General features: G+C 37.2%; 1 protein-coding gene across 4 annotated transcripts in view; it reads right to left on the bottom strand.

The window, feature by feature from the left end:
• The window catches only part of TMEM161B (transmembrane protein 161B), a 65,861-nt gene that overhangs the window by 53,369 nt on the left and 206 nt on the right, over positions 1 to 12,286 (bottom strand). The window lies entirely within an intron of this gene.

The raw sequence follows: 12,286 nt of genomic DNA, 5'->3' as shown, positions 1-12,286 counted from the left end.
GTAGACTGAAGAACACTCAAGAAAGTGGACTAACAAGCCTTAGGTAGGTCTCCCAAGGACAGCAACTTGGCTACACCCTCAGCTTTTCAGAACACAAAGAATACATGGTTTACTGATACAATCAATCTACATGAAACTGACTGCCAATAATCAAGTTGTAACAATTTTATCAACTAATTTACAGTGAGACAAACTATCAAGTGGATCAGATGTTCAAGTTCATTAAGTGTTCCACTGGATTACTGTCTTAATGATCCTTTGGGAGGTCAAATTATAAGTAGGCTGCTCGTTGAGTAGCAATTTATTTTTATTTTTTATTAATTTTTAAAAAAGATTTATTTACTTAGCGAGCCCACTGCGAGAGCACGGGAAGGGGCAGAGAGGGAGGAGCAGCAGGGAGGGAAAGACGGAATACCAAGCAGACTCTGCGTTGGGCGCAATGCCCCAGGCTCGATCCCATGCCAATCCTATGACCCTGAGGATTATGACCTGAGCCAAAATTAAGAGTGGGACACTCAACCAACTGAGCTACCCAGGCTACCCAAGGTGAATAATGATTTAGACCAAAAGTTAGCACTGAGGGATAGCTCGTCCCAGCTAAAGTTTAAAGAAATATACAGAATAGCTAGAGTGTGAAATACTCAACCCTAAATAGTTCTGAATAAATATGTTCAATTCTGGCTATTGAAACTTCTAGATTTTCAACTGATAAAACTGCATTCCAATTGATACACTCTTTCCTTAGACAAAAACCTATCTAAAAATTATTCTATCTTTTGATATGTAAATACCACTGCTTTAGCTACAATCTAATCTACCTTAGGTCTTAGAACCAATCCATATCTAAATTCAAGGTGAGGGAACAACTCATATCTTTCATCATGTAATTTTATCAAACTCTTGAAGTGTTAACCACCCCTAACTGCCACCCACAAATTTTATGTGATAAGTGGTATGGTAGAGGTCAATGCTGGTGTTATGGGAGCACTACAAGAAAGGTAGTGATTAAATCTAAATGAGAGCGCTGGGAAAGACTGGTTCAGAGGTGACATCTGACTAGTTGTACAAGGTTAAAGAAGTATCCCACTCTCACAGAGAAGTAAAAAAAAAAAAGTTCAGACAGATATACCCACCCATACAAAGACAGTAAATGGCATGATTCAAAATAATGAGCAATTCCACATGCTGTAGACTTTGATATGGATTGCACACAATGCACTTTTCTGCAGGTACTTAGAAATAAGTCCAGGATCTTAAGATTGGAATGAACCAAACAAATATATTTTGGAAAGGTAACTGTCACTGTGATGGAAAATTAAAGCGAAAAGTTAAAAGGAACTGGAAGCAAAGAGGTAAATGAGAAGTCCTTTGAAATAGTCCAACCAACACGGTAAGAGCCTAAACTAAAACAGCTTCAAAAACAGGGTGCCTGGCTGGCTCAGTCAGTGGAGTGTGAAACTCCTGCATACACTGTTGTGAGTTTAAGTACCATGATAGATAGAGCTTACTTAAAAAAAAAAAAAAAAAAAGCAAAACCAGAAAGAATTAAGATTTTTAGAGAAAAAAGGGAATTAGATGTAAGGACTCTCTGCAAGGACTGTATCATCAGCAGATAAGGATAAAACTTAACTGATTACGTAGAGACAAAAATGGAAATAATGAACACAATTATTTTTTGGAGAAACTGAGCAAAAGAGGAAAATCTGATGGACACTAGAATGACATACAAAAATATATAAAAAATATATCTTCATAATAGGGAAAATATACATGCTTAAGGCAAAAGGGAAGGAACCAATGTTGGGGGGGTGATGAATATTCTAGAAAGAAGTTTGTGGGAATTTAATCGCTTAAGAATCAGAAATAGGGGGGGCGCCTGGGTGGCTCAGTCGTTAAGCGTCTGCCTTCGGCTCAGGGCGTGATCCCAGAGTCCTGGGACTGAGCCCCACATCAGGCTCCTCTGCTGGGAGCCTGCTTCTTCCTCCCATTCCCCCTGCCTGTGTTCCCTCTCCCGCTGGCTGTCTCTATCTCTGTCAAATAAATAAATAAAATCTTAAAAAAAAAAAAAATAGAAATAGATGAGACCAAAGGCGTAAGCTGAAAAAACTTGTGAGACCTTGTCCTACTGAAGAGAAGTACGAATAGGTATAGAGATGTATTAAATTTAAAAACTGAGTGGACAAAGTTTGAGAGACCTTTAAGAATAACCACACCGAGGTCAGGATCTTGGCAATGTGACTGAGAAGAGGTTTAAAAACTCAGGAAGAAAGATCTGATAAACTTATACATGTGGATGACTGACAGACCCAAGCTGGTTTTTCAAAAATGATTACTTCCAGTAGGATCTTTAATAGGATTGAGAGCTGTCTACATTTAATTGAGATGGGAAATCCTTCCATATAATGCCAAAGCAGGTAAAAGCAGCATAAAACAATCATGAACAGGCAAGGAAAATCTTGCCCATAGACCATTTCTAGAATCTTAGTGTTCATTATGTGGTCTACCCTGGCCTTTATCTGGTTTTATAATATAACTCCAGCCCTTACAGACAGTAAACAGGTCTGAAAATAAGAAAAGGAAAACTCTGCTAAATAAATAAAATGAAAATAAAAAAAGGTTTTGATAGAACACCAGCTAAAGAATAATGTCACCTATTAATATAAATTTATTAATGAATTATATGAAATCACAGATACTTAACTGTTTTTACCTACAAAACAGCAATTTCCTATACTCAAAATAATACTACCAAAAGAATTATATAAATGAGAAGGTAAAATGAGAGAAAGAAAACTGTAAAAAACAATTATTAACAGCTCTGATTTGAATTCAAGCACACAGGTTTTCAAATTTAATTGCTTAAAGAATTTGTTTCATGTGCCAGCATCACGTTTCACAGCACAAAATATGTTTTTAATTCTTTAAAGTAAAAAGTATAACCAGAAATTTTTGCCATTTTCTAACTCCAAATAAGAAATTTAATATACTTTAAGGTCAAAAATCAAAAACCCTCAATAAAAATGTGCCTTGGTACATCCTGAATATCTGAATTAGACATACATGGTAGGCGAATGCATCAATTTGACCCAACTATTTCTAAAAACAACACTCCAGACTTCCTGCTTAAGATGATGATATAAAACCATTCTCTGGAATTTGATTAAATTTAGAAATAAACTTAAGATATTTTCCTTGATATAAACTGATAAGGCGAAGTGGAAGACGAACAACAAACAGGACAAGAATATATACTTTTTCACAAGAATAGAGGGCATTTTAATGAAATGTAACTCACTAACCATTTCAACATATTAGTGTTGAAATTAACAATTGTTTATCTTAAAAGATAATTTTCCAGTTAGAGTAGGTTGAGTGAATTATGCAGTATCTCAAATAAAGGGATACCAGCCAGTAATTAAAATATTGACAAAGAATGAAATATTCTTAAAGATATCAACAAGCCACTTCACCTCTTTCTAACACATGCATGTTTCATTATAGTACCGATAAGTAACAAATAAAAGGTTCAGTGGAAGAAGGCATCCCTGAATCTGGTACTTTTCCTAAACTGTATATTTTGACATTACAGAAAATATCCCTACAGACCTATATCCAAAGCTCCTAGTCAAAACTAATCAATTTATATTTGACATTTATAAACCATCTACTTCAAACCAATTCCTACCCACTCAACATTCACTTCACTTATAAAACGTTCCTTGTTAAAAAACATATGCACAACTCCAAAGCAGCCTTCAACATGCTCAACCGTGACCAAGAATTTGAGGGTCTCGCCCCCACTGAAAATGTATTCATCTCATCTCTACAGCCCTAAACCCACTCCCCAGAGATTGCCTAACATGGCAGGCTTTCAAGGTATGTTGAATATTACCTTTTAGATGAAATAAAAGGATAAAGCATAAATTTGCACACTGTACTTCACTACATTAAAGTTCCTAATATGTGCCAAGCAAGCACTGAACTTTAGCATAAAGAAGAAAACTATTCACTTGACGATCAACAGACAATATACTGTATCTCAGAGAAAGAGGTTTACCTATTCAAAATAATCCTCTCAATTTAATGCAACAGGTACATGTTAGAAATGATTCATCAAACAAATTTAAAATAAAAATTTCAGCTTAACTCTAAATTTTAAGCCATATACAAAAGCCAAGAAAATTTAATGTGCGCTCCTAATGGTAACTATTAGAAAGATGCACTTATTGTGAATACTGTACTGTACTGAATAATTAAACATACTAGAATCAAAGTAGTTCTCTGTCACTAATAGCAGTCAGACAAGCCCTCTCTGGGACTCATTCCTTATCTATAAAATGACAAGAGTTGGCAAATGATCTCCAAAATCTTCACAATCTTATTGTTGATGACCACAATATTTTAATTAAATACACCAGTGGATTGTTGGCATTCACATATTTACCATTTTTTTTAACGATTTTTATTTATTCACTTGACAGACAGCCAGCAAGAGAGGGAACACAAGCAAGAGAGGGAACACAAGAGAGGGAACACAAGCAGGAGTGAGAGAGGAAGAAGCCGACTCCCAGTGGAGCAGGAAGCCTGATGTGGGGCTCGATCCCAGAACGCCGGGATCACGCCCTAAGCTGAAGGCAGACGCTTAACGACTGAGCCACCCAGGCGCCCCCACATATTTACCATTTCTAAACCACCTTCAAAGCCTGTGAGGTATAGTTACTGCTAATAGGAATAATTATCCCTACTTTATAAGGATTAAACGAACTAACATTTACAAAAGAAGTGAAAAATCAGAGCTCCACATTGATGTGAAGGAGTACACCTAGCCCACTGCCCAGCATTCTCTTAATAAACATTCAACTTAGTGGAATTATGATGGAGCAGAATCCTCCAATGTGACTTTTCTTTTAGGAAAAAAAAGGCAGGAAAGCAGTGACATTGCTTTTCTAAGTAGATCACTGTATTTGGGCAAACAGTGGCAATCAAAAGGTAAAAGATAACAAAAACCAGCTAAGCCAGATGTAAAGGGCAGACACAGATAACTACATAAAAAAAAAAAAAAAAAAGCAAGCAGATTAGTATTTCAAAAGGCTTCTACTACTTATCACAGAGATAAAAAGCATTGTTTATTTAAAAAAGAAAAGCAGCCAGGCCCTGCATAGCCTTATAATGCCTTATTTGTGACATCAACTGATGGCAGTCTATACTTATATATTTATAATACAGAGCACAACAGCTTGTTGAAGCTCTTCTTCGTAAGTTATTTCTGGTGAAGAAAAGTCCCCCTTTCTCTCTCCAATGTGCTTAGTATTTTCCATCTGATCTTTTCTTCACAGTCCAAACCTCTCTACTTCAAAGAATTTATTGCAAAGACTCATCAATATCATCTAGAGCTTCTACTTGCATCCCTAAAAGACCTTTATAATAAATAGTTTATGGTCAACTGGAAGAAACATAGGAAGGTGACTTTTAAAACCCTCCTAGCAGTAAAAACCTTTATCATGTGTGCTGAACATATGGGAGGGAAAGCAAGGTAGCCTACAATAAGTTCTTTTTTTGCAGTTCAGGGAAAATACTAAGTTCTAGCTGCAAACAAGTAGTCCAAGTGAAAGGAAAAGGAGCAAGGCAATCCTTAGAGCCCTCAAAAAAAGAAATGGGCTAACTGTGAGACAGGCTTAAAATAAGCCTGACACTCTACTTACAATGATAAGAAATTCCAATTCATCACCAGTTCTCTAATTACTCCTCACCTGATCAGTGTTACTAGAAGTTCATCCCCAAGTGCAATGGCAACTAATACTGTATGGGAGGGAGTGCCTTAACTGGAAGCAGCTAAGGTGGAGGGAACATGAAGGACTGAATCCTTACCATGACTGCAGCAGTGTCAGACATGTTTGGCACCTAAGTCAGGCTAAACATTAGTGCTACGCAGGTCAGTAACAATTTCTCTAATATTATCTGAGATGTAATATTAGTTATTAACTAGGTTGGGAAAGATTTTCTAGAAATGTAAGAGCATAATATTATTTCTATGGGAAAATGTTTTAGAAATTAATCCTCTAAGTTAAAACCTATCAAATATAAGTAAGACTGTCACAGCAGTACAATGGTCAAACCACCTGGGTTAAAGTCAAATTCCACCACCACTAGCTGTATGATTTTGGAAGAGTTACTCCAATCTTACTATGCCTCCACTTCTACACCTGTATGTAAAAAAGCGGTGGTTTAAAAAAAATCCAAGATTAAATACTTCATGAATATTTAAGTAAGTTAATGTAAGTAGAGTAGGTAAATACTAACACCTAAATAAATGTCACTATTACTGTTATTGAGGAAAAGTAAAATTCAATTTCTTACCCACCTAACAAACTTCTACTTACCCTTAAAAGACTTAATCCAATCAATCTTTTGTGAAACTTCTTAAACTCCAAATTGAATATTGTCCTTGTCCCTTCAATGTACATTCAACTAAATGTACATCAACAATATTCAGTTTCACATAGAACCTTGAGTCAAACCACAGAGGTCATCTACTTCTAGTTCAAGCACACTTACCATACCATATATTTATTGTACCTTCTCCAGTCATTTTTAAAAATACGTATGTATGGGGGCAGCTGGGTGGCTCAGTCGGTTTGGTGTCTGCCTTTGGCTTGAGTCGTGATCCCAGGGTCCTGCCATTGGGTCCCGCATCAGACTCCCTATTTGGTGCGGAGTCTCTGCTTCTCCCTCTCCCTCTGACCTTCACCCCTCCTTGTGCTCTCACGCGCTCTCTCACTCTGTCAAGTGAATAAATTAAAAAATCTTAAAAAAAAAAATGTGTGTACAAGAAGATTGGTTTTTCCTACTACCTAAAGATTTTTAAAAAATAAAACTTTATAATCAGACATTAAGATCCTGAGTCTCAATATCAAAATATCAAAAGCTGAAATGATTTCAGTTTTTCTAAGTCTCCTATTTATGAGCAAAACATAAAGATATTTTAATCTATTTTAATAATGGAATTACTAAGCCTTTTATATTAACTGAAAGATACGAATGTAAAATCAGGATATTCTGAGTGAATGAGCTGTATTCTCTCCAGAACTATAGTTAACTTAGAAGACTAAAAAATAGGTGGCATAAGCACACCTGGGTGGCTCAGGTGGTTAAGCATCCGACTCTTGATTTTGGCTCAGGTCACAGTATCAGGGTCCTGAGATCTGGCCCTGGGTCGAGCTCCAGTCTCAGTAATGTAGTCTGCTTGAGATTCTCTCTGTCCCTCTGCCCCTCCCCACCCCTAATCTCTCTCTCTCTCTAAAATAATCTTAAAAAAAAATAAATTAAAAAAAATAAAAATAGGTGGCATAAATCAATCTATTAAATATCACCTACTATTACAAAGGGTTTTTTAAATTAATTTATTTATTTATTTTTAAAGATTTTATTTATTTATTCGACAGAGCTAGAGACAGCCAGGGAGAGAGGGAACACAAGCAGGGGGAGTGGGAGAGGAAGAAGCAGGCTCATAGCAGAGGAGCCTGATGTGGGGCTCGATCCCATAACGCCAGGATCACACCCTGAGCCAAAGGCAGACGCTGAACCGCTGTGCCACCCAGGCGCCCCAAGGTTTTTTTTTTTAAAGCATACTTTCCTGTACACTATTTGGAAAAATGATTAATATTTAACTTTATTAAGAGAATTACATAGCTACAGACAATATAAGCTTTGTTCCCAATATTACAGTATTTTTTAGGGTACAGTTCATAAATATGTGCTCATAGATACCAGGCATATACACTAAGTATATAAAGTCATATTTGTTCCAATGTCACCTCTTCATTGAGGCTTTCCCTGAATGCCCTATCTAAAATAACCACCCTCAACATTTTCTATCCCTTACCCTTACTTTATCTTTCTTTGTTGCATTTATCACTACCAACATATATTATGTCTCATTTGATTATCATCAGAATCTCCCAGTAAAACATAAGCTCCACAAAGGCAGGACTGTCTGTTTAATAAACAGTTATATCCCTGTTGCCAAGAATACAGATATAGCTGACATACAGATAGTGCTTAATAATGAATGACTGAATAATACTTTTGAGATAAGAGCATTATTTTTTAAATGCTTGGTGAAACAAAAAAGTACTATTCCAATCAAAACCAAGAGAATGTTCATTTTACCAGAACTTCAAAATTTTTTTTCCTAACTCAAGGGCAGGTGGTACATAAAGAACAGAAAGACAATTTACAGACAAGTTTATTTCTTCTAAGTTTCTTTGCAGCAAGTTGTGTTCATGCTTGATTTAGTAACATGGGCAAAACCACAGCACAATATTAAGAAGATAAAAAAAAATCTCTCTTAGAAATGAACACTTTCAAAGATCTTCTGATTTTCTAAAATCAACTAAACTTGCTTTATGTTTTTACTCCAGGGCAAACTAAATTATTTAAAAAGTGGACCATAGTCCAGAGTATAAGCTAGTCTTTAAGAATTAATCTTGAGTCCACCAAATGCTAACCAAGAGAACAGTCTCTACTTTTTTTTTTTTTAAGAGAAGAAGCCAGAAAGGGGTGGAGAGAGGCAGAAGGAGATTCTTAGATCTTAAGATCGATGTGGGGCTAGATCTCACAACCATGAGATCATAACCTCAGCCAAAATCAAGGCACCCAAGAGGCACCCAAGCACCCTGAGCAGTGTCTACCATTATTTGAGCTAATCCTCTTTAGTAAAGAAGCAGTGAAGGAGAGAAGTCACAGGAAAAATCAGAGAACTGAGTAGAAACACACATCTCTGCCACTGTATGGTTAACTGATAAAACCTGAGAATTTATCCCTCAAGCTACACATGTCCAATCACCAAGAAAAACCACATTCTGGGTCATAAAACACACCTTAACGAATTTAAAAGAACAGCAATCATACAATGTCTGCCCTCAGATCACAATGGAATTAAACTGGAAATCAGTAACAGAAAGGTAACTGAAAAATCCCAAAACATGTCAAGACTAAACAACACATTTTTAAATAACACAAGGGTCAGAACCAAGACAAATTCAAAATATTTTTAATTAAATGAAAATACAACTAATCAATTTATGGGATGCAGCAAAAGCAGTAAATGGAAATTTACAGCACTGAATGCAAATATTAGAATAGAAGATCTAAAATCAAACACTTAAAGTTCCACCTTAGGAAACTAAAAAAAGAGCAGATTAAATCCAAAATAAACAGAAGCAAAAAAAAATAATAATTAGAGCAGAAATCAATAAAATTGGAAAGAAATCAATACAGAAAATCAATGAAACCAAAAACTGGTTCTCTGAGAAGATTGACAGAATCAGTAAACCTCAATCCAGGCTAACTGAGAAAAAGAGAGGACACAAATTACTAATACCAGAAACAAAAGTGGGGACATCACTACAGACCCTGTAGACATTAAAAGAATAATAGAGGAGCGTTATGAATGGCTCTATGCCCACAGATTTTATTTCATTCTACTTTTTAAAGATTTTATTTATTTATTTGAGAGAGAAAGAGCACGTGTGTATGCCTGCAGTGGGGGAAGGGACAGAGGGAGAGGAAGAAGCAGAATCCCTGCTGAACAGGGAGCCCAACTTGAGGTTCAATCCCACGACCCTGAGATCATGAGCTGAACCAAAGGCACTCTTTCTCTCAAATTAAATAATAAAAATCTTCAAAATAAATAAATAAAACAGAAGTAAAATCAAGGTGTCCCAAGGCTTCACTCTCCATTCTGGAGTAGCATTTAAGACAGTAGTGAAATACCTGCCCAAACATGTGTACAGATTCCTACATGATATATTAAAAAAAAAAAAAGAGAGAGAGAGACAATAAAACAAATGCAACTTGAAAAATCAAAAGGGGGGGTGCCCAGGTGGCTCAGTCAGTTAAGTATCTGCCTTCAGGCTCAGCTCATAATCCCAGGATCCTGGGATGGAGCCCCACATCAGCTCTCTGCTCAGCAGGGAGCCAGCTTCTCCCTCTCCCTCTGCCTAACACTCCCCCTGCTTGTGGTTTCTTCTCTGTCAAATAAATAAAATCTTTAAAAAAACAAAAAAGGAAAAATCAAAAAGATAAAGAAAAAAGTGAAAATCAGACTAAATTTTATTTAATCAGAAACATGTACTTATTCTGAAAAATGTCCTGAAGTCATAGAATCAGAAATGTGAGAGTCAGAAGGTGTTTTAATTTCCATCAAGCCCCACTTCTCTTAATGAGGAGGAAACCGGAAGGCTTACCAAGTTGAGTGATTCTGTCAAATTCATATAACTAATAATGGGCAGAGTCTGGGTCTTTTGAGTTCAAGTACTACATGCTTTGCGTATCATTAGGCCCAAGCAGTGCAAAGGTTCTTAATTTAACCAAGCTGTATTCAAAATAAATTCAACCCCTCACTTCATTTGATGGCTAACCACCCCCCCCCTTTTTTTTGGTATTCCAAGCACTGACCAAACTTGCATATACAGACATTATCAATTTCATGACTGGGAACACTAAAGTGGAGTCAACACAGAAATATAAGCAGTATCAGAATGGAGCCAACGGCCTCACTGGTAGTTAGTGACATTCTTCAGGTGACATTCTCTTAAGTGACATTCTGAGAAACAGCATGAGTTCACCTTAACCTAAAACAAAATCAGAATTTTTGAGATGGCAGGAGATGGGTTCTTTTTTCTAGTATTACATAATGCTGGGAGTAAATTCACACTGAGCTTCTTTGAGACTACTTTAAGGGTTTTTATTATACTTTTTCTTCAACTTTTCAGACCAAGAAGTCAAAAATTGAGCTTAAATTTAAGATGTGGAGCTCTAAGTTTCAGTCCAGACTATGTCAAACTATTGTTACCCTAGATAAACCAATGCTTATTTCTATACCTTAGATTCTTCCTTATGTAAAATTAGGGAGGTTGGGGGAGAGGGGTGGAGGTGGTTGGGCTAACTATTACCTATCTTTGTCTAATTTCACTTAGAAAAAAAAAAAAAACCTCTTTATGAATACAAAGTGTTATTATTCACTGAGGTTAAACACACACACAGTGCCTAAGAGTCATAGGTTACGTTAGCTGATAGAGTGCATTAGAAACCACATTATTTTGAAGTTCTTTTCTTTCACATTAAGTTTCTGAAAGTCATTCAAAAGTCCAACATCAAACACAATAGCTGAACAATGTCAACATCTGGTCCTGAAAAAGCATGGTACACTGAGGCTAAATTCCAAGACAGAATGCCCTCCGGATGAGAATTTGAAATCTTTTATATAGTCAAATAATTGACAATGCTGAACTTTACCAGACTCCTGTGATCTTGGAAAATAGCAAAGGTTAAGAAATACCCCCACGCCCTTTTGTGCTATGGAAAGAGCTTACTGCAATGAACCACCGGTCCCCACAGGACTTAGGTAAGACTCAAAGATGCCCCACTTGTTTACCCATGACAAGGTCAGAGACAAAGCCTGCAAATTCCCATTTTTCGCTTCAAAAATGACTGGATGAATGGCATGTCCCCATAGATCAACTGGAACAAAATATTTGTTATTCAAATTCTGGTTAAGATCCTCTTTCCCCAGGTTCCTGAACTTTGGCCCACGCTAGGTCTAAACCAGCATAAACCTCTCTGGACTGAGGGTAAAACAATCTGATCTACTCTTCAGTGGTACTTCCCTTTCATCTCACTTCCCCACACTTAGTTCTTCCTAGGATTGCTTTACCCCTCCCTAATAAAAACAAAAACCTTTTTGCTTAACCTTTGAAACTCTTGCATATCTTACGGTTAGGGCATTCTTCCTATTTCCCCGAGCCCCTGCAATATCCCTTTCCAATAAAATCTCTCCTAAGCCTGAATCACCCTTCCCAATTTCAAATGGGCTGAGTTTGAAAGATAAGCTGACTTTGCCCTTTCTCTTAGTGACAGGTGTTGCTCCTCTACGAAGGGATCCGTTGTGTCCACCTCGACAAGCTAAAGGGATTTCTAAGATCTTAAGTTCTTGGCTACTACCAAGCAGCTGAGAAAAAGGGAGGGGCGGAGATGATCCACCCGGCAAGGTCAACTCTGAGACCACCTGGCGCCACACACCGTACACAGCGAATGGGCCACGAATATTCTGGCTACCTACTCCATACTCCTAGACAAATTTCACGGTTGGGCAGCTCAGATGCCGCTTCCTCAGGGGCCCAGGAGCTCCGGGACAGGTGGGGAGTCCTGCCCCCGCGGTTCATCTCATTGCTCTCGCCCGCTCCATCCTCAGCTAGGCACCCGACTGGCTACCTTCACAGGACTA

Source organism: Ursus maritimus, unplaced genomic scaffold (assembly GCF_017311325.1).
Source record: "Ursus maritimus isolate PB19 unplaced genomic scaffold, ASM1731132v1 scaffold_5, whole genome shotgun sequence".
NCBI lineage: Eukaryota > Metazoa > Chordata > Mammalia > Carnivora > Ursidae > Ursus > Ursus maritimus.
The sequence above is the reverse complement of the archived record's forward strand: the minus strand, read 5'-3'. Positions and strand labels throughout refer to the sequence as shown.